Consider the following 22,172-nt stretch of genomic DNA (forward strand, 5'->3'; position numbering starts at 1 on the left):
AATGTTGGTGTTTTTGTTGCCTGAATCAGTTTTTTTCAGACTTTTAGGTTCCATGGATTAATACATTTCAAAAGAAAATTTTCTTCTTTTTTTTTTTTTTTTTTGGCAAGTAAGGGCTTTAAAAATTACCACTCGTTAGCACTATAATTCGATAAAGCAATGGACTTTGGAACAAACCAGGAAAAAAAATCAGTAAGAATTTAATTTCAGAATAAAAGCAATCTTTTAAATATAATACGTTTAACATTGTATTTTTTAAAATCTGTAATACATTGTTAGGATTTTTCTCCTTTTGCCTCTGGCCAGTGAAAACTTTGTCACTGACCAGTATTGGTCTGTGAACAGGTATTTGAAAACTATAGTGTTAGGCTGTTAGGCTACATATATACTATATAAACAGACTTATATACGTACATACAAATTGAAAGAAAAATCATAATTATTATGATACTGACACATTTGCATTATTACAGAGTAATACATGTTAATTACAGAGTACGTTTACATATATTATCTCATATGGTCTGTTAGTGTACGCCTTTAAAACATAAATTAGTCTTAATAGCCTAAGCTAAATAGAATTAAGAACAGAAGGGAAGTCTAATGTTTAAACTGTTACTGTCCTAGAGTCAAATATGAATAATTTAAAAAATTATCTACTGCTTTGATTTTTCCATGTCTCTGCTACTCTGCTATGTTAGTGAGAGTAAAGAAACAGATAATACTGTGATGATATGCACACATCTTTAGAAACCTATGTATAGCCTACTCGCATTCACACATACATTTATGATTTCTTTTCTGAATAAAAAAATCAGAGCATGTATTTTGACGAACATAAATAAACAGTGAAAAATTGGGGAAAAATTAAATTATCTGATATACATTATGAGAAAAATCTGCGGACTCTGTGGGGCAGGGGTTAAGGGGGGCAGGCAGGGGAGGACGAGAGGGTGGACGAGTGAGAGAGAATTTTTACTCTTAGTGAATAGGGGTGTTTCTAGTCCCAAACTTGTATTTAAAAACAAATGTGGGGCTTCCCTGGTGGCGCAGTGGTTGGGAGTCCGCCTGCCGATGCAGGGGACGCAGGTTTGTGCCCCGGTCCGTGAAGATCCCACGTGCCGCGGAGCGGCTGGGCCCGTGAGCCATGGGCGCTGAGCCTGCACGTCCGGAGCCTGCGCTCCGCAACGGGAGAGGCCGCAACAGTGAGAGGCCCGCGTACCGCAAAACAAAAAAACAAAAAAACAGAAAAAACAAATGTGTATTTTGACTTCAACTCAAGTGTCTCTGTCTTGAACATCTGAATATAGGTGTTTCTGATTTTGAATGTTCTCTTCGAATAAAATAACAGATATTTTCCCTTTGCCAGCTTCTCCTTCCAGCTCCTACTGGCTCTCCTAGGATTTCAGGCTCCCTAAGTTTCCCTGAAGGAGGGCACTAGCTTCGGTATTCTGGTTTGCAAGAGTTTCTCTGAAGCAAAATCTATTGCAGGACCAGTAGACTGGTTGCCCAATCGCGATCTTATTTTGAAGACCCTCAACCAAGCCAGAACTTCAGTTAGGCACGAATTTATCGGTCAGTTAATTACTTCAGGCAGTGATCGTTCAGCAGGTGTGTGGGTGCCTCATCCATGTCAGGCTCGGTGCTGGGCAGTGGGGATACTAATAGAACTCAAGATAAAATGGTTTCTACCCTTGGGGAGCTACCAGTCTATTGGGGAGACAAACTAGGACACAACAAATAATAAATTACAAATAGTAATGAATCTTGGATCGGAAACATACAAGGTGCTATTATCAATAAACTTGGAAGAAGCCATCTTGCAAACGCATCAGGTAAAGTGAAAATTTGACAATCAGCAATTGATATTGTGTGTGTGTGTGTGTGTATATATATATATATATATGAAAAAGACGAAGGCTATATAATACATTTGTAAGGCTTTTATTACGTAGGAGATTGTTTCAAGAAAGGAAAACATTAGGAAAATATTTCATCAACTCTTAATTTTCTCATGGCCTCTGCTTACTGAATAATTCCTCTGCAGAACTACAGTGTACTAGATTACTTACATGGTGCACAAGGTACTCCAATAGGAAGGCTAGAGCTGCTTGGCTGACTTAATAGTCAGACCACAGGCTCTTCTTTCCATGACACAGCACTAAGGGTTTGGCCAGATATCTCAGATTACCTACAAACTAAAAAAAAAAAATTTAATTTTTCGGGGGCTGTATTTACCCACCGTTTTGTTTTCTTCCAATGAAAACCAAAATCACCTAACACTGAACATCGGCTCTGAATAAGGCCCTGAGCTTTTGCTCTTGGGGAACATACACCTGGTAGGAGAGAGAATGGTTGTATGCACAGGATGTATATACAGTAGAAAAGGTTCAGTGCAGGAGCAGAGCTGCAGGTAACAGGAAGGGCTGAGTGTAGGGGTGGTGGGCTCAGTTAAGAATTGCTGGAGTGGCATTCAGACTCGATCTTAAAGAGTGGGCAAGCATTAGACTTGTGGAGAGTGGCAGTGCCGTGCACCTGCTCAGCCACCTGCCAAGCTCATGCGAAGACCCATTAAGCCTTTTTCATATTAAAACTAACAACTCTTTGTTTCCTGAGGGCATATGTCTTGATAGGGAGCGACGATAATATATCGATTTCCATCAAGTTGCATTTTATCATCATAATGGTTACAGAGGAGGCTGCTTTTAGTCCCTGCAGTGCATTTGAATGTGTTGCAAGAAACATGGAAGTTGACGAAAGGCATAATGGATCCATAACGGACGAGGGGCTGACGAGGCCACAAATGGGACATGCCACGTCTGGAACACGAATGCTTCGCTTGGTGTCACGTGCATTCTCCACATTAGAAGGGGCCGATGGGCACAAGCTGGTTTGGCCTGGAACTCCAAGGAAATGTGTGGGCACCTCTGCTGGGCTGCTTCATCCGGTTGCCTTTGCCTTCAGCATCCCCTGTGGTGGGCCTGTGGCTGCTAATGACCACAGGTTCAGGATTGCACGAGAAGAGGATGCCTCTGTCCATGCGAGTATGTGCAACTTTCTGAACGAAAGGATTTTTTTTTTTTTTTTTGTGATACGCGGGCCCCTCACCGTTGTGGCCTCCCCTGTTGCGGAGCACAGGCTCCGGACGCGCAGGCTCAGTGGCCATGGCTCACGGGCCCAGCCACTCCGCGGCATGTGGGATCTTCCCGGACCGGGGCACGAACCCGTGTCTCCTGCATCGGCAGGCAGACTCTCAACTACTGCGCCACCAGGGAAGCCCCGAAAGGATTTATTTTTTATTTTGCCACGCCGCACAGAGTGTGGGATCTTAGTTTCCTGACCAGGGATCGAATCCGTGCCCCCAGCAGTGGAAGCGCGGAGTCTTAACCACTGGACCGCCAGGGAAGTCCCCAAAAGGAGTTTTTTTTTAAATGAAAGGAGATACACTATGAATGTTGTGAAGGATGTTTTTCTAAAAGAGAAAGAAAAGTTTGGGATCAAGTGTGAGTATATTTTATGCTATTCAGAGCCCTGGCAGGTAGGCCTGGTTCACCCCAGAACCCTGGGAAAGGACAGGCCTGGCCTTCAGTGCCGTCTTCATCATTTGGGAAGTCTAGTCAGCTCGGTCAGTATGTCTTGGAGGTGGTTTTCGTAAGCAAACACAATCAGTGCCAAAACTAGCCTTTTGCGGAAGAACTTAGTTGGTGAGAGAAACCATCTTACCTTATGTCCTAATAGTAAATGTGTTCTGAATGAGGCCTTGGCCCAAAGTCTTACATTTTCTTCCATCACGCCTACAGCACAGGGGTGGGATCTCAGAGCCCTTAGCGAGGGTTCGCCGATTATTGAGTAATGTGCTCAGATGTGCAAACACCTTCACCAACGCGAGACACAAAGATGCATTTGAATCCACAACTCCTCGTAACATTGAGGCTCCATCTTTATAACGTTAATATTTTTCCAAAATATATATTTGTAATGGAAGTATAACCGACCTACAATACTGTTAGTTCCAGGTGCATAGCATAGTGATTCGATATTTCTGTATATCACAAAATGATCACCCTTATAAGTCTAGTTACCATCTGTCACCATACAAAGATATTACAATATTATTGACTATATTCCTCACGCTGTACATTTCATCCCTGTGACTCATTTATTTTGTAACTGGAAATTTGTACCTCTTAATCTCTCTCACCTATTTCACTCATCCCCCCACCCCCAAATATTCTTGAATGCTGTTTTTTCCCATTGCTTTTGGATATTCTCATCTTAAAATAACATTGTGTGTATACTAGGATGTGTAAGAGATGTATCACCCAGCAGAATGACCTTTAGTGGATTCTACTTTTCCTGATCAGTTAGTCTTATGTTTGGTATTGGGATGTTTTCTGTCTCACCCAGATTCCTGAATTTGGAAACGAGTGACTTACAGTACCTTTTGATTTGGTTTTAATCCATCAAAATCAAGTTAGTTATAAGTGATGGAAGAGCTTACTTTGTGTAGTCCGGGCTGCCGGGAGACATCAGCCACATGCCAAAAGCTTGCTCGTTGCCCGGCAACCTTGCTGGAGGAATAGATTTTCTGCCACTGGCTCCCTTTTTAGTCGAGGCAGAATCTATTAACACTACTATTCTAGCCCAGAGAACCGGAGCTGGAGTTTAGCTGCAAAGAATGGTTGGAGTTTTTTGTTTTTGCTTTTTAAAATAATCCAGCCCGGTGTTTCTGGCTTCTAAACTCTGCTGCTAATTTCATTGACTTCCAAGTAAAGATTTAGAGCTTATTAAGATCGCTTAACACTGCCCAAGCTAAAGAAGTTTGTTTTCTGCCTGCCTGGCCCCTGAAAAAGCTCTTTGTTTAATTTCTGTAGAAACTACCACGCAGGGAATGGGTGGGGGCTGTGAGCATCCAAGGTGAAGGTGGAGCAGGTAAGAGCGACTTCATTCAACCCCAGACTTTTCGTAGCCTTCACAGGTATACTTGCTGGCTCCCACTTTCTAGAGGCAAACTTAACGTCTGGCTGTCGAAGCTGTTATTTCTTCATGTATACACGATCTAGCTCTGATTGAAAAGTGGCTGTGTATTCCTTCCTCTTATCCTGCAGTCAAAGAATGTCTTTTCTCCTTCTGTAGCTAAATACTTCTGTAGCTAAATACTTCACCAACAGGATTGATGGTTTCCGTCTACCAGGGGAGCTTGCATTGCTGTCAGCTCTATTGTTTTGCTTATGCTTTTAATGTAATAGCTTTGGGTTGTAGCAAGAGAAGATGATGGCTAAGCCCAGCGTCAGGTGGCTGGAGTTATTTGCCTCTGCTGAAATGCAATTTTAATAATGGACTGTATCAGCTCAATGTGTTTTCTTGCCCCTTTGTAAAACAAAGGAAGATCTCAGCGCATTAACCCGTTGGTGGCAGGAAAAATCAAAATCTCTAAGAACCACTTAATTAAATGACAGTTGCACCTCATATTAGAAATCTTGCAAACAGGCTGCAGAAATTATCTGGACAGGGGGGAAGGGGGTTGCTCTTTTTTTAGAAAGTGGACCTTAGCCACCTCATCAATTTCGCCCTTTCTAAGGGCCAAACGCTGAAAGGTAAATACAGAGTGTGACCTGGCAGAGAAATGAGCTAACTTGAAGAAAACCATGACTAACGCTATAGAACAATCTTGAAATTCACTTGTTTATTTGTTCTGATCATTGTAAACTTTATTAATTATGAAAATGCGGGTGTTTTGGGCTTATTTTCCCAAATAATCTTAGAATGTTACTGATGCAAGGGACCTTTGAGAGAGTAGTTCAAGTGCCCCCAAATCCTCCTTTACAAAGAAGGAAACCAGAGAGGTGAAGAAGTTTGCTCAAGGATACACAGCTATGTTGAGAGTGGCCAGCCAGTTGACTCTAATGACAGGACCACCCAAACGATGCTTCTGAAGGGAAATGAGAGAGGAAAAGCTCCTACTTCCACAGCGCTGATTCCATCTGTATAACCAACAGATCTTTAATGCACACCTTCTGCCTATGTGCAGGTACTGGGCTAGGTGCCGGGGGAAGGCGCGGTCTTTACCTTCATGAAGTTACATTTAGAAGTGGGAGATGCCCACAGTCAGCGGTGAAACAGTAAGAAAATTACAGGTTGTGATAAGTACTTAGCTAAGATATAAGGGGAACAGAGGAATGTTGTTGGCAATTAGATAACAGAAGTATTATCTGTTGAAGTACTTAACTCCTTGGGAACACCTGCATTCTTACCACTAACAGAAAATATGTTGGAAAAAAACTATGTTGGATAAACTGAAACCTTTGGAAGGGTTCATTGTCACCCATTATGTTGTTCCAGTGGGGAGGTCTGCCTGGTGAGATTGTGAGCTTCCCAAGACAGTGTACAAACCAAAACCGAAATTGGTAGGGATCTTAGAACTCTTCCAATTCATGAATGCTGGGATTCAGCCCCTTTGTTCTTTTGTTTGTTCATCAGTTCGTTCCATTCCTTCATGTGGCAAATACTTATTAGGTATTTCCCACTTGCTACCGAAAGTCTCTGCACAACAAAAATGTTTCCGAGACCTAATCTGGCACACTTCTATCAAGGAATATTCCATACAAACTCCTGTTATCAGCGATCTTGGGGCATTTTATCCTAGCAAATTGGATTTTTAAGTCATATAGCTCATTCTTTTTCTTTCTAACTGGTTGCTTTAGTGCTCCAGGCAACTTTACATGCAAGATTTTTTTTTTTTTTTTTTTTTTTAATGAGTACTATGAAACTCTAGTGTGAGGATTTGCTTTTGTTGTAGGTCTACTAGAGGGCAGTGGTGAGAACTAATGGACTTGGCCAAGTGAAGGATCTGTTCCAAAGTCTGGATCTTTCCACGAATCACATGGTCATTTGTTGCTGGCCTTGCCACTGTCTCCATATATTTCCTCAGAAATGTCCTGGATCTCAAAATCTGCTGTAAATTTACCACACATGGATCTTGTGTTTCCTTCCCCGGCCATGCTGCTAACACTGATTCGAAGGCTCTGACTGAGAAAGTGACTAAAAGCGTTTATCATGCTGTTCTGTGCATTTTCTTTGTTCTCCTGATACTTCGTTATATCTGCGTATCAGATGTCAGAGAAAAGTAGAAGCAGCCCCGAGGGCACTGTTTTTGTAATTTCATATAATTCATTTCCTTGAAAATTTGGCTGGAGAGGATTTTCCTTCAGACTTCTCTTCCATTTTGGCATCTTTCTTGCTCTTTTCCCATGTGGCCGATGTCGAGTCTTTCACTTGTGTTCGAGTTGAAAGCATCTTCGTTTTAGCCTAAGAAGACACAGCTACAGTGGACTGACCCTAACGGGCCTCCCCGCCACCCTGGAGTGTCTCATGCGATAGTTTCTGAACATTGAGAGCTTGCTCTGTGCTAAGCGCTCTGCTGGATGATTTGACTACACAAATATTCCCGCTCACCCTTAGGGGCAGGTAATGCCATTATTCCCATTTGACTGATGTGGAAACTGAGGCCAAGAAAGTTTGAGCAATTTTTAAACCAAGGTCTCATAGTATAAGTGGTGAGCGTGATCCGAAGTTGGACTTACATAATTTTAAAGCCCCTCTACTGCTGCAGGTGCTAGCTGCCCCCTTTATTTGTCCATTATAGGCACTCACTTTTTTCTTTAGACCTGTGACAAAGTCTGTAATATTATAAGAAGGGAAGGTGATTTATTTGTCATTTTTACTAGACCAGTATTTTCTATGTGTTTTAACAGAACACTAGCCAGCAAGATGTTAGATGTTTCTAAAAAACAAACAGACCAAAAAAAAGGAGTCTTGCGTTAAATTAATATGGTCAAAACTGCATATTAAATCCCCTTCTAGGTGATTCTGAGTTCACTTTTGCATGTTAAGAGGTCTGAACCGTCCTTCAGCAAAAAAGCATTTTTATTCTAAAATTTAAAATTTTAATTTAATTTCCCCAAATTTCCATTGGACTACAGAACCTTTATTTTTTCTCCTAATGCCTTTAAAAGCATAATTTGGAAAAGTCTTCAAGTAAAAGGCAAGGAAAGAGCTTGGGGCATTCCACTATAGAATTGAATTTTTAAAAAAGGAAAAGAAGAAGAGAAAACAATGTTCTCAGGCCCTCTAAAGTTCACAGCCTCCTGTTTCACCCTGTTCCACCTTAAAACTGTTTTTATTTTTCACCCAGGTTCCTCCAAGGCAGGAAATGTGAGTCCCCTGGTCTTTATCTCCTGCCTTGAGACTTTTGTCTTTGGCCCAGGTCTCGACTAGGTTTTTTCGCCATCCGTGCACTCCACCCACCAGTGTACGTTAAGCTCCTTGAGGGGAGGACCTGGGCTGTAGCATCTTTGTGGTCTTACAGTGGCTCAGTCACTACATAGGAAATATAGAAATAAACTGTATTTCGAATAAAAGAATAAAAATGCAGGATATGGCTCTGTTTTTCTGAGTTGATTCTAGCCCAGTGAAGAACCCCCTCTTTGAGTGACAGTGAGAAATTCGAGAAGCTGCAGTAACTCATTTATATCACTAGGGTTCCATTTGGAAAATGGTACCTCCCCTTGTCCAATTTAATTAGTAATTGTGTTTTCAGTTGCAATTGAAAGCCTCAGAAGAAAGGATTGTAGTAAACTGTGGTGTTTGGTATTATTGTTGTTATCTAATTATATTTACTATTGTGACAGTTTTAAATTAAGGCACTTTTCAAGAGGAGCACATTGTGTTATCTGATTGGTTTTTCTCTTCTTCTTCCCCCACCGCCTGTGTATTCTAAAGTCCAGTGTTAAGCATGAGCCCTCTTTTACAGATACAAATCGACGCATGCAGATTTGTGGTTATTTTTGTTTGTTTTTTAATGCATGGCCTCAGGTTACATGGCAAGTCCGTTCTGAATACGGAGGTTGAGCCTCAGGGTCTTTTCTGAGATGTCACCCACACGTTGACAAAGCCAGTGTGGTTTCAGGGAACGGTGACCCAACAGGAAATTGGAAGATGTGGGGTCTGCTCTGGCCCTGCCGTTTATTTGTTGGATGGCTTTGGACCATTCATTCATTCATCAAGCATTTTATGGGCTATCTACCAGGTGTTCGGTGCTAGGCTAGATGCTAAGGCTACAGAGATGAATAGGACAGTGTTCTTGTTCTTAAGGAACTTCCTGTTTAGTGTATAGATTCAGATGCATAAACCAGCGTGCTCAGAAAAATGCCATGGGTGCTTTGCTAAAAGTGTGTCCAGGTAGAGTGGGAGCCCAAAGGAGGGAGGGGCAACACTCTCTGTGGTGCTGCAGAAATGCTTCGTGGCAGAAGTGATTTGGGGTTGAGTTTTGGGAAAAAAAAAAATCTTATCCAGGGATTATGCCATGATAGGGAGCTTGGACTTTATGCCTCTTTCTAATTTCCTGGCCATGAGAGCCACTGAAGAGTTTTTAACAGGGAACAGCATAGTCATTTTTGTGTTTTAGAAAGCTATGTGAGGAGGATGAGTTTATTTCGTCTCTGGGAACCTTACTTTTCTCAGCAGTAAGATGCATGTAGATAATACCCACTCCTCTTGCCTCATGGGTTTGTTTGGGTTGCATTTCCTTAAAATGCAGTAGGAATAGCTGACCTGTACTCACTACTTTCTAAGCCCTTTAATCCTCACAGCAGCCCTGTGAAGGTCATTATTGCTGTTATTTGCATTTTATTTTATTTATTTTTTGGCCCTGCGGTGCGGCTTGTGGGATCTTAGTTCCCCAAACAGGGATTGAACCTGCACCCTCGGAAGTAGAAGTGCGGAGTCCTAACCACTGGACCACCAGGGAATTCCCATTATCTGCATTTTAGAGATGGGGATGGTCATAGGCTGACTATCCGGCCCAGGGAGACACAGCCAGGATTTGAACCCAGGTCTGCCAGACTTGGAGCCCCTGTGCCCTTAGCCCACTATCGATGCTGTTAAGATGCTGGCATGTCTTTCTAGCCCTTCATTTCTCACCTGAAACATTTTGGCTGGTCGCTGTATTTTGCCTCCAGTGACCTTTTAGCAAAGAGTGTTGATGTATTGGAAAGACTCAAAATCAGCACCAAACAAATGTGCCATTATTTGCAACTGTTTAATTTTTGTCTTTAATCATGTAGTCTTTTACCTTAAATAGAACCAAGTTTACGGAGTAGAATATGTGACTTCAATTCTTTTATACTAACTGGGAGTTACAAAGAACGTATGTTTCTACGGGCATATACATAAATCTTCCCTCCGATGTTAACAGAAAATTGATCGTGATTCTGACACCCTCCTTTTGGGGAGTTCCTTTGAAGATCCATATTATGAATAGGTAAACGTAAAATTGAAGAGGATGTAATGAGATGGATTAGAGCAGGGGAAAGACCTTGAATGGGGTAGCCTGTCAAAAGGAGTTGCCAAAGAACAGAACAGACAAAGGTAAGGAAGTAGGTTTGGCAAACTCAGCAAGCTCTGCTTGTTGAAACGACAATTTGGAAAATATTCTAGAAGTTCGCACACAGGCAGTCGCAATTCAAGGACAAGTTAACGGCACCTCTTTGGTAAAAAAAGAAAAGAAGTGTATTCACTATATTTTCTCTGTACTAGGTCACTGCAGGGCGAAAAAAGGCTGCATTATCTGCTAACCATGAATCAGTTTCTTTAAGAATTGCTGCTTGAAGATTCAGGAGGTTCAAGAAGAAGAATTAAAATAAAATGCTGTCTCGACCTGTGTTCAGTGTGCCAAAAAATAGCCCAGAAAAATGCCAGGGTTACACATTTTGTGGCTTGGGAGGAACGTTTTGATCAGCCTTCAGCTACTCATAAAAAATAAATACGGCTGTGTTCTTACTCGGACTGTTTCTTGAAGATCTTTTAGAGTAGATTTCCAGCTGAAATTTCACCTCCAGTAAAAAAAAAAAAAAAAAAAGGAAAGAAAGAAAAGCTGAGCCTTACTTAAAGCATTAGGCATGTCATGCCACAGTAAAATAATGGAATCACGAAGAGAAAATGCTGCATTGAGATAGAACAGCTGTCCCTTATACTCACTGCATAAGTATAATTCATCTGTTTGTAGGTTATGCTTTAATGGGGAGCAATATTAAGGGAATGAGAAAGAATTTCTTTATTACGTGGAAGAGCATCGCAAAGAAATATACCCCCATTGGAGCAGCTGTTTCAGAAGAGCACGTTCTGGAACGTGAGTGGAAGTATATCCCCCAAGATTCTGCTGCCTGGCTCGTAGGAAGAATGGAGAAAATATAGGAGGTGCGGAGCCACGGATAGAACCGACCTCATGGCGTCAGCGTGAGGTTTTGTGGGTGTCACTGCCAGGCTCATTGGTTCTCAGACTTGCATGTGCATTGGAATCACCTGGGGAGTTTGAAAAATATATGATGCCTGGTTCTGTGCCCAGAGGTTCTGACCTAATTGGTCTGGGGTGTGGCCTGGCCATGGGGATTTTTAAAACCTACCCAGAGGACTTTGACGTTCAGCAAAGATTGAGAAACCATCGGCCTAGGAGATGACTGATTTCCTTCTTTTTCCGTGTTCTTTGCAGCTAGGGCGGTTTGCTTGTAGGGACTTTGGTTTGGAAGCCTCCATCCTGAGTGGGGAGCAGAGACCTTCAAAGCCAACCCAGAGAGCACTTGATTAAGTCTTTAGTTTGATAGATTCCTCTCTTTAAGGGCTAAAAAGTAAAATTCCAGTGTTCCTTTGAAAAATGAATCCTGGGGTTTCTTTCCATCACAGAGAAAGTATAAGTATATTCTCTCTGAACTCCGAAGTAGGAAAAAGAAAAAAGTAAACAACCACATCCAGGTGCAGGCAAACTTCCAAGTAGTGGGAAGATGCTGTGAAGTGATATTGATCAAGGTATCAGCAGGCACTGAGACTTGACCCTAATTTACCGCTGGGGGAAAAAAAAAACAAGAAAGAAGGAAAGAAAAGAAAAGTAATAGAGTACCTTCTTGATTATAGGTCCGGTGGTCAGAACTACATTCCCTGACTTAAGTGGGGATTTTTCCTTTTCTTTTTGGGATTTCTAGGAAATACCAGACAGTACGGTATAACATAAGTAAGAAGAAACACGGCTTTTAGTTAGTACTTCGCTAATGCTAAGCATTGACCTTCAATCATTCTCTATTTTTCTCAGTCTGTAGAACAGGAGTCATACTATCGCTTGTACTCCAGTTTGATAAAGAACATTTACTTCTTTACAAGGAACTGCCTACTGAGCAAATATTTGAGTTTGGGGTGATTGAGAAGGGGTGTCTTCACCTCAGCACCAACCAGAAAAAAGCCAGGAGGTCACAGGTGGGTCCAAGAGACCGAAAGCAGGCTTGAGCAGCTCTCCTCAAGTGGGATGTGCTCACAAATCTAGAGATGTTGTTAAAATGCAGATTCTGAATCAACAGGTCCAGGGAGGGGCCCAAGAGAGTCGGCGTTTCCAGGTGATGTTGATGTTCTGACCCCCGGCTCACACTTTGAGAGGCACATCAGTCCAGTGCATCTGCTGGGGTGAATGCTTGTCTTAGGGCAGCTGGAAGAGAATAAGACATGGGTGGAGAAGGCTGGTGTGTGGCTGCCTCTGTGCAGGTGATGTGTGGAGTACAGGCGCAATAATAATTTTTTGACTTTGAGTTCATGTGGCCCCAAGCAACTTGGTACGATCAGTGTCTATGTTCTCAACTGCTCTTTTTATAGATACTAAGTTTTATGTGCTTTCCATGCTCTACATGACCTTGAGGGGAACCTGAGTATAAAAATTTAGTTTCCTTTTTGGGGGGGCTGCGTTGGGTCTTCGTTGCTGTGCGCAGGTTTTCTCAGTTGTGGCAAGCAGGGGCTACTCTTCATTGCAGAGCACGGACCCTAGAGCACACGGGCTTCAGTAGTTGTGGCTCACGGGCTCAGTAGTTGTGGCTTGTGGGCTCTAGAGTGCAGGCTCAGTTGTTTTGGCACAAGGGCTTAGTTGCTCCGTGGCATGTGGGATCTTCCCAGACCAGAGATCGAACCTGTGTCCCCTCCATTGGCAGGTGGATTCTTAGCCACTGCGCCACCAGGGAAGTCCCCCAAATTTAGTTTCTTTCTCCATTAATTTTTTCCTGTTTTTATCGAATTCTGGGATGTCAGCCTACTACCTTTCTTTGTGATTCAATCTAATTTATCTTCTGAGTCTTTCTTACCTACATGTACAGCTAGTTCTCTTTTATCTGGTGCCTACCATGGTGATTTTTAAAAAATCTCTGGGTAAATGGCAACATTATTCAAAATAATCTGGTTGACCTCATCCTCATTGGGTTATCAGTGGAAATGTTGGGGGAAAATCAACTTGCCAACATTGATCTAAATAAGATCCTCTGATTATGTTGTTTGCCCGATGGATAGATTTTTGTGTTGCCACTCTAAATTGGGGGCTGTGTCGTGTTTTCCTGATCGTTTCATAATGTGCTCACACATTATTTAAGGTTTGTAAAGTTTAAGAATAGATGTAGTTTTGTGTGTTCTAATTTAAACATAGAATTTGGAAAGGGAAGAGGGTTTTAAAAAATATGGTTGTGACATGTTTATTATAAATAAGTGAAAATGGAGCCCGTGATTATGCTGGTGGTATATATATATATATTGTACCTTGTCAACAAGAAAGCTTTTATGTTTGTGTATTTCACATGGTATTTTCTTTCTTTAAAAAAAATTAGAGCTGATGATGTCTCCTGGAAGACTTAAACACATTCTGGTTTAAAATAGTCTCTATAACTGGGCTTCTTCTGGAAGTTTCCATGGCTTTCTCTTAGAACTACAGGCCTGTTGAAATGGACCTGGTTTTCACTAGCTGCAGTCAGTTATTCCCTCTTTTCTCTAAGCCAGAGGTTCTCAAATATCAGTGTGCATCAGAATCACCTGGAAGGCTTCTTAACACACAGCCAGCTGGGCTCCATCACCAGTTCCTGGTTCAGGAGGTCTGGGGTGAGGCTGGAGGACTTGCGTTTCTCCCATGTTGCCAGGTCATGCTGATGCTGCTTATCCAGGTACCACATTTTGAGAACCACTGCAGTTTCAGCCCTTGCTAAGTGTAGACTGGAACCAGCTGCATGTATGTTGTACTTGGCTGACGCATCACCTGGGACCTTTTCAGAAATGCAGCGTCTTAGGCTCCAGCCCAGACCTACTGAATCAGAATCTGCATTTTAACAAGCTCCCATGTGATTTATGTGCACATTCAAGTTTGAGAAGCCCTGCTTTAAGCTACTTGCAACATCATTAATGCTCTGATGTTACTAGCATTGGGATTTCATAAGCACTGAGTGAAGGGAAAAGAGAAAATCTTAAAGAAATTAGAACTCTTAGGTACTTAATCTTTCTGACAGCATCTTCTCTGGCAAGCTGAGGTCAACCTGGCCATAGTTGAACTCAATTCTGTATTATTCCAAGAAGTAATTTTTAATCATTTCTTTAATTCTAGAGAAAATGACTTATTTTAAATCACTTACTTAAAAAGCATCGTAAAATTACAAATTGTTTATCGTAAAAAAGTGAGCTCACCTAATCAGATTCATTCATTGCATGTTCTGCTCACAAGTTTTGCAAGTACTCAGGAGACCACAGCAGACAGATGAGCCTATAGACCCGGGAGACTGGGGCAGAGGGCCACTCCACTGCAGATTCTTCTCCATCCTTCTCAACAGCCACAGGGACTGTGGAATGAAACCTAAAGTGCATAATTATCATCTGGAGGCTTTATTTAATCCAGTGGAAAGTAAACAACAACAGAAAAAGATTTTCTGGAATATCTAGAATTTTCAGTTATTCAGAACCCAAAGTGCCGCCTTCCTGGATAAATGAAGAGTCTAAAGTATTTTTCTTTCTTTCAAATTGATTGCGTGACAAACATTTGGAATTCTTAGGTGCTACTTCCTTTAAAGAGGAGAGTAGTGCCTAACATTGGCAAGTGTGTTTTCTGTCCTTGTTTTCCAGTGATTCCAAGTAGAAAAAAGAGAACTTGTGGGGGGAGAGAAACACTACAGGAAGACAGTCAAAGCATCTAGACGTCACAGTTGTGCTACTGAAATTTTTTTATACTCCTTTTAGTCATGTGCCGGGATAAGCAATGCCACAAAGAAAACAGGGTACATCTTCTTGAGGTATCTGTTTCACCTGAAGATTTGAGGGGGCGGGCAATGTTACATACTCTTGACTAGTTAAGTAATATTAAGTTTATATTAAAACATATTATTATTTATGGACTAGGCAGTAACATGTGTACAAATTAAGGTATAGCATGAGACTTAAAGAAATTAGATTTTTGTAGCTGGCCACTGTGGGTTATATCCCCAGGCCCCTAGGGTTTGATTCCTTTTATTCTATAGAAATACGTTGTTCGAAAACATTAAGAAGCATGTCTTAAGATATTAGGTAATCTTTTCAAAAAATACCTTTATTGACGTATCATTGATGCATAGTACACTGTGTATATTCAAAGTGTACAGTTGGTAAATTTTGACATATGTATACACCTGTGAATCCATCTAACAATCAAGGTAATGAAGATATTCATCACCTGCAAAAGCTTCTTTCTCCTCTGTAATCTCTCCTTTCATCCCGCCCCTCCTTCAAGTAGGCAAGTGACCTTTAATCTGCCTCTGTCACTATAGATACACTGTCTAGAATTTTATATAAATGGAGTCACATAGGATGTAGATGTGTCTAGTGTGAGTGTGTAGCATAGTACGAGGAGGTAGGTCTAGCTTCTTTCATTCAGGATCATTATTTTAGGTTCATCCACGTTGTAGTGTGTGTTAACACTTCAATCTCTTTACTGCTGAGCATTATTCCTTTGCATGGACATGTCACAATTTATTTTTCTGTTCACCTTTTGATGGACATTTGAGTGTTTGCAGTTTATGCCTTTTAGAAATATAGCTGCTGTGAATATTTGTATGCAAATCTATGTATGGTCATATGTTTTCATTTCTCTTGGGTAAATGCCCAAGATTGAAATGGCTGGATTATATGATAGGTGTATGTTTAATTTTTAAGAAGCTTCCATAATGTTTCGCAAAGTATCTGTACCATTTTACATTCCCACCAGCATTGTATGAGTTCCAGTTGCTTCACATCCTTGCCAAAACTTGGTATGATCTTTAAAAATTTTAGCCATTCTAATTGGTATGTGGTAGTAATATCTCATTATAGATTTAATTTGCATTTCTCTGCTGACTAATGTTATTGAGCATCTTTTCATGTTATTTGCCATTAATATATCTTCTTTAGTGAAGTGTCCGTTGAAGTCTTTTGCCTAGTGTATTGTTGGGTTGGTTATTTACTCATTACTGAGTTTTGAAATATATTCTAGATATGGGATTTTTTTGGTCAGATATGTGATATGCAAATATTTTATCACAGTCTATGACTTGTATTTTCATTCTCTTAACTGTTTCTTTCAAAGAGCAGACTTTCTTAATTTTGAAGTCCAATTTATCAAATTTTTTTTTTTTTTTATGGATGGCACTTTTGGTGTTATAACTAAGAGGTATTTGCCTAACACGAAGTCACAAAGATTTTCCCTTATGTTTTTCTCTAAAAGTTTTAAGGTTTTGCATATATTTCTGTGGTTCATTTTGAATTTTTTTTGTATGTGGTGCAAGGTACAATATGTGTTGAAGTTCATTTTTAAATATATGAAATTCAAATTGTTCCAGAACCATTTGTTGAAAAAACTTCCTTTTTCCATTGAATTACTTTTGTACCTTTGTTTAAAATTAATTGACCAAATACGTGTGAGTCTATTTCTGGACTCTGTATTTTGTCTCACTGATCTATTTGTCTATCTTGATGCTAGTACCACACGGTCTTGATTATTGTGGCTTTATAATAAATCTAGGGTCTTGTAGTGCAGTTCCGACAAATTCATTCTTTTTGAAAGTTGTTTTGGCTACTCTGGGTCCTTTGTACTTACACATGAATTGTTAATCATCTTGGCGACTGCTACAAAAAAAGTCTGATGAGATTTTGATTGGGGTTATGTTGAATCTTTAGATCAATTTGAAGAGAATTAACACTTTAATGGATTGAGTCTTCCAATCCATGAACATGGTATTTCTGTCCATTTATTTAGGTCCTTAATTTCTCTCAGTAATTTTTTGTAGTTCTTACCATACAGGTCTTGCACATCTTTTGTCAGATTTATCCCTCAGTATTTTAATGTTTATATGTTATTGTAAATTGTATTTTCAATTCTGATTATGTGCCAAGATATAGAAATACAGCTGCTTTTGTATACTGATGATGTATTCTGCAACCTTGCTGAACTCACTTGTTAGTTCTAGGGTCTTTTTTGCAGATTGTTTGGGATTTTCTACAAAGATGATGACATCATCTGCAAATACAATTTTACTTTGTCCTTTTTCACCTGATTGCCTTTTATTTCTTTTTCTTGTCTGAAAGTTCTGCTAGAACCTACAATGAAATATTAAATAGAAGTGGTGAGAACAGAAAATCTTGCCTGTTCCTCATCATAAGAACAAAGAATTCAGTCTTTCATCTTTAAGTATGATAGTAGCTATAGGATTAAAAAAAAATGGTGCTCTTAATTAAGTTGATGAAGTTCCTTTCTATTCCTTGTTTGCCGATTTTACCAAGAAAAGATACTGGATTTTGTCAAATGCTTTTTCTGTGTCTACTGAGATGATCATATGAATTTTTTAGTTTTTACTATGATGAACTATATTGATTGATTTTTCTAATGTTATTTCAACCCTGCATTCCTGGAATAAACCCCACTTGGTCATATATATATTATCTTTTACATTTAACATTGAATTTAATTTGTTAAACATTTTTGTTAAGAATTTTTGCATGTATGTTCCTGAAGGGTATTGGTGTTTAGTTTTCTTTTCTTGTGATCTTTGTCAGGTTTTGGTATTGGAGTGATCCTGGTCTCATAGAATATAGTGGAAATCTTTCTGTCTTCTTCAATTTCCTGGAAGTGTTTGTGAGGAATTAGTATTATTTTTTTCCTTAAATGTTTGGTAGAATTCACCACTGAAATTATTTGGGCCTGGAGTCTTCTTCATGGGAAAATTTTTTTACCTAAAAGTTCAGTTTCTCTAATAAATGTTAACTTATTCAGATTATTTTTTCTATTGATTTTTGTTAATTTGTGTCTTTCATGGAACTTGTCAACTTAATTTAAATTACTGAATTTATTGGCATAAAGTTGTTCATAATGCTCACTTAACATACTTTTAATATCTATAAATTGTAGTGACATCACCATTCTCATTCCTGATTTTGGCAATTTGTTTTTTTCTCTCCTTTTTCCCTGATAATATTAATTAGAGATTTATTAGTTTTATTGACCTCAAAGAACTAGCTTTTAGTTTCATTGATTTATTCTCTCATTTTTTGTTTTTTTTTTTCTATTTATTTTTGATTCTATTATTTTCTTTCTTATTTCCTTTCTTCTGCTAGCTTTGGGTTTCATCTGCTTTTTTTTTTTTTTCCCCCCTAGTTTCTTAAGATGGAAGACACTGAAGTTATTAATTTGGGAACTTTTTTTTTTAATATAGGCATTCAGTGTTTTAAACTTTCCTCTAAGTCTGCTTTAGCAGTGCCCCACAAATTGTAATATGTTGTGTTTTCATTTTCATTCAGTTCAGAATACTTTCTGATTTCTTTTTTGTTTTCCTCTTTGTCTCATAGGTTATTTAGAGATGAGTTATTTACTTTTCAATTATTTAAGACTTTTCCAAATATCATTCTGCTACTGATTTCTAATTTAATTCCATTATGGATAAAGAACATATTTATATGACTTGAGTCCTTTTCATATATTGGTATATTTTATGGCTCAGAAAGTGATCTATCTTGGTAAATGTTCCATATGCACTTGAATGTGTAGTGTTCTGTTGTTGGGCATAGTGTTCTCGACATTAGATCAATTTTGTTGATAGTGTTGTTCAATTCTATCCTTACCGATTTCCTGTTTACTTGTTCTATCAGTTTTTGAGATCTCAAACTATAATTGTGGATTTACCTATTTTTCCTTGCAGTTCTATCACTTTTCTTCATGTTTTTAAAAATTCTGTTATTAGGTGTCTAAACATCTAGGGTTGTTATGTTCTCTTGATTAATTGACTCCTCTATCATTATGAAATTACCCATTCTTTGATTAGAAATCTACTGTGTCTTATAGTAATTGAGCCATTCCAGCTTTCTTTAGATTAATGTTACTGTGGTATGGGTGTATCTTCTTTCATCCTTTGACTTTGTGACTTTAAAGTGGGTTTCTTATAAGCAGCCTGTGATTTGGTCTTGTTCTTTCTCATCTGACAATCTTTGTCTTTAAATTGGGATATAACTATAACTGTTTACTTATAATGTGATTATTGATTTGGTTAGGTTTAAACTGACCACTTTGTTATTTGCTTTATGTTTATTGAATCTGTTCTTTACTGCCCTTTTCTTCTTTTATGTCTCCTTTTGGATTGCACATTCTTTTTCATCTATTTAATTTCCTTTGTTTACTTAATAGTTATATCTCTTTGTAGTATTTCAGTGGTTGCTTTATTGGTAGTATGTATTTGTAGTATACATCTGACTTACGGCAGTCTACCTTCAAATAATAGTGTACTAATTAATATATAGTATAAGAATGTTAAAAGGGTACATTCCTATTTCTTTTCTCCTGGTCTTCATGCTATTGTTATCATAAGTTTTACTTCTATGTTTGCTATAAACTTCACCATTCATTGTTATTATTTTTGCTTTAAACAGTCAATTGCCTTTTTTTTTTTTTGCGATACGCGGGCCTCTCAGTGCCGTGGCCTCCCCGGCTGCGGAGCACAGGCCCCGGACGCGCAGGCCTAGCGGCCATGGCTCACGGGCCCAGCTGCTCTGCGGCATGAGGGACCCCCCCCCCCCCCGGACCGGGGTACGAACCCTCATTCCCTGCATCGGCAGGCGGACTCTCAACCACTGCACCACCAGGGAAGCCCTCAATTGCCTTTTAAAGGGATTTAAATAATAAGAAAAAAAATATCTTTTTTTTTTTTTTTGCGTTATGCGGGCCTCTCACAGTTGTGGCCTCTCCTCTTGTGGAGTAGAGGCTCTGGACGCGCAGGCTCAGCGGCCATGGCTCACGGGCCCGGCCGCTCCGCAGCATGTGGGATCTTCCCTGACCGGGGCACAAACCCATGCCTCCTGCATTGGCAGGCGGACTCTCAACCACTGCGCCACCAGGGAAGCCCAGAAGAAAAGATCTTTATGTTAGCCTACATAGTTATCATTTCTGGTGTTTTTTATTCTTTTGTGTATATCCAAATTTTTATCTGTTATCACCTTCCCTCCTCCTGAATGACTTCCTTTAAAATTTCTTATCATGCAGGTCTTCTGGTGATGAATTCTTTTAGCTTTCATATGTCTGAAAAAGTCTTTCGTTCACTTAGTTTTTGGAAGCTATTTTTCACTGGGTATAAAATTCTAGTTTGACAGTTTTTTTCCTTTCAACACTTTAAAGATATGGCTCCACTATCTTCTGACTTGCATTCTTTCTGATGAATAATCTGCTGTCATCTTTATCTTTGGTCTTCTCTACCTAACATGCTTCCTACCCTTTCCGGGTACATTCACCATCTTTTCTGTTTTTGTTTTTAATTTTTTTTTCCCTCCAGAAGTTTGACTGTCATGTGCCTAGGTGTGGTTTGGTTGTCTATGTGTTGCTTGGTGTTTACTGATCTTCTTAAACGTGAAAATTTGTCTTTAACCAAATTTGGGAAATTTAGGATGTTATATCTTTAAGTAATCTTTGTTCCTCATTCTTTCTCTCCTGTCCTCCTCTTCTCTCCTTCTCAGGCTTTAATTGCTATACATGGGTAGATAGATAGATAGATAGATAGACAGTCTCATAGGTACCCAAGGTTCTAATTTTTTCCAGTCTTTATTTCTCTCTGTTTTACAGACTAAATTAATCTGTATTGTCTTCAAGTTCATATACTCTCTTCTCTTCTCTCCATTCTGCTCTTAAGGCCATTCAGGAGACATTTTAATTTCAGATTTTTATTTTTCATTTGGTTGCATTTGGTTCGTGTTCATTATGAGCCTATTTTGTTTATGCTATGAGTAGAGTTTTTGGTGGTAAAATATCATGTGACTAGTTTGAATAGGCTTTTAAAATCTTTGTCTGTAATTCCAAAATCTGGATTTTATTAGGTTCAGTCTTTTTGTTTGTTTGTTTGTTTTTTTGTTTTTTCGCGGCACGCGGGCCTCTCACTGCTGTGGCCCCTCCTGCCGCGGAGCCCAGGCTCCGGACGCGCAGGCTCAGCGGCCATGGCTCACGGGCCCAGCCGCTCCACGGCATGTGGGATCTTCCCAGACCGGGGCACGAACCCGCGTCCCCTGCATCGGCAGGCGGACTCTCAACCACTGTGCCACCAGGGAAGCCCAGGTTCAGTCTTTCTGATTGCTTTGGACATTTCTCTTGAGTACAGGTTAGATTTTATTGTTTCTTCATATGTGTACTCATTTTGGATTGTAACCTGGATGTTGTGGATGATACATTTTAGAGACTCTGGATTCTGTTATTCTTGAAAAATGTTGATTTGCTTTGTTTTGTCAGGCAGTTATCTTGAATGAATTCTGATTCCAAGCCCTGTCTTTCTTGTGGTGGGCAGCACCTAAATCTTTTCAGTTCTTTTAGCCTTTGCTCAAAGCTTGTAATCTTCCTCACACACATATAGCCAAAGATTTGAGCAGAGTTTTTACACAAAAACTGGGGCTTCCCCTTCTCAGATTCTCCCTTTCTGGGATCTCACCCTCACTTTGTAGCTGCTGTGGATGCCTTAGACTCTGTTTTCTGGTTCTTTAAGCCAGTAACGCCTTGAAGGTTTTCCATCCAAGTTTTAAGTGCTTTATGCAGCACTGACTAGTGAAGTTTTAAAAAGCAGAAATTCCATCTATTGCCTTTTCCTTCATTCAGGTGTAGATAGTGTTTGCCACTTTTGTGACTCCTAATGCTTTCAGGTAGTATTTTCGTTTGTTTGCACATTTGTTTGTGTTTTTTTTTTTTTTCTTTGCGGTACGCGGGCCTCTCACTGTTGTGGCCTCTCCCGTTGCGGAGCACAGGCTCCGGACACACAGGCTTAGCGGCCATAGCTCACGGGCCCAGCCGCTCCGCGGCATGTGGGATC

The 22,172-nt window shown here is 39.8% G+C and overlaps 1 protein-coding gene across 5 annotated transcripts in view; it reads left to right on the forward strand.

Annotated features, from left to right (window-relative positions):
• Nucleotides 1-22,172, forward strand: part of FOXN3 (forkhead box N3) — a 405,842-nt gene that overhangs the window by 55,593 nt on the left and 328,077 nt on the right. The gene's annotated exons all lie outside the window — the stretch shown is intronic.

The sequence above is a fragment of the Tursiops truncatus genome, chromosome 2, assembly GCF_011762595.2.
Source record: "Tursiops truncatus isolate mTurTru1 chromosome 2, mTurTru1.mat.Y, whole genome shotgun sequence".
NCBI classification, from domain to species: domain Eukaryota; kingdom Metazoa; phylum Chordata; class Mammalia; order Artiodactyla; family Delphinidae; genus Tursiops; species Tursiops truncatus.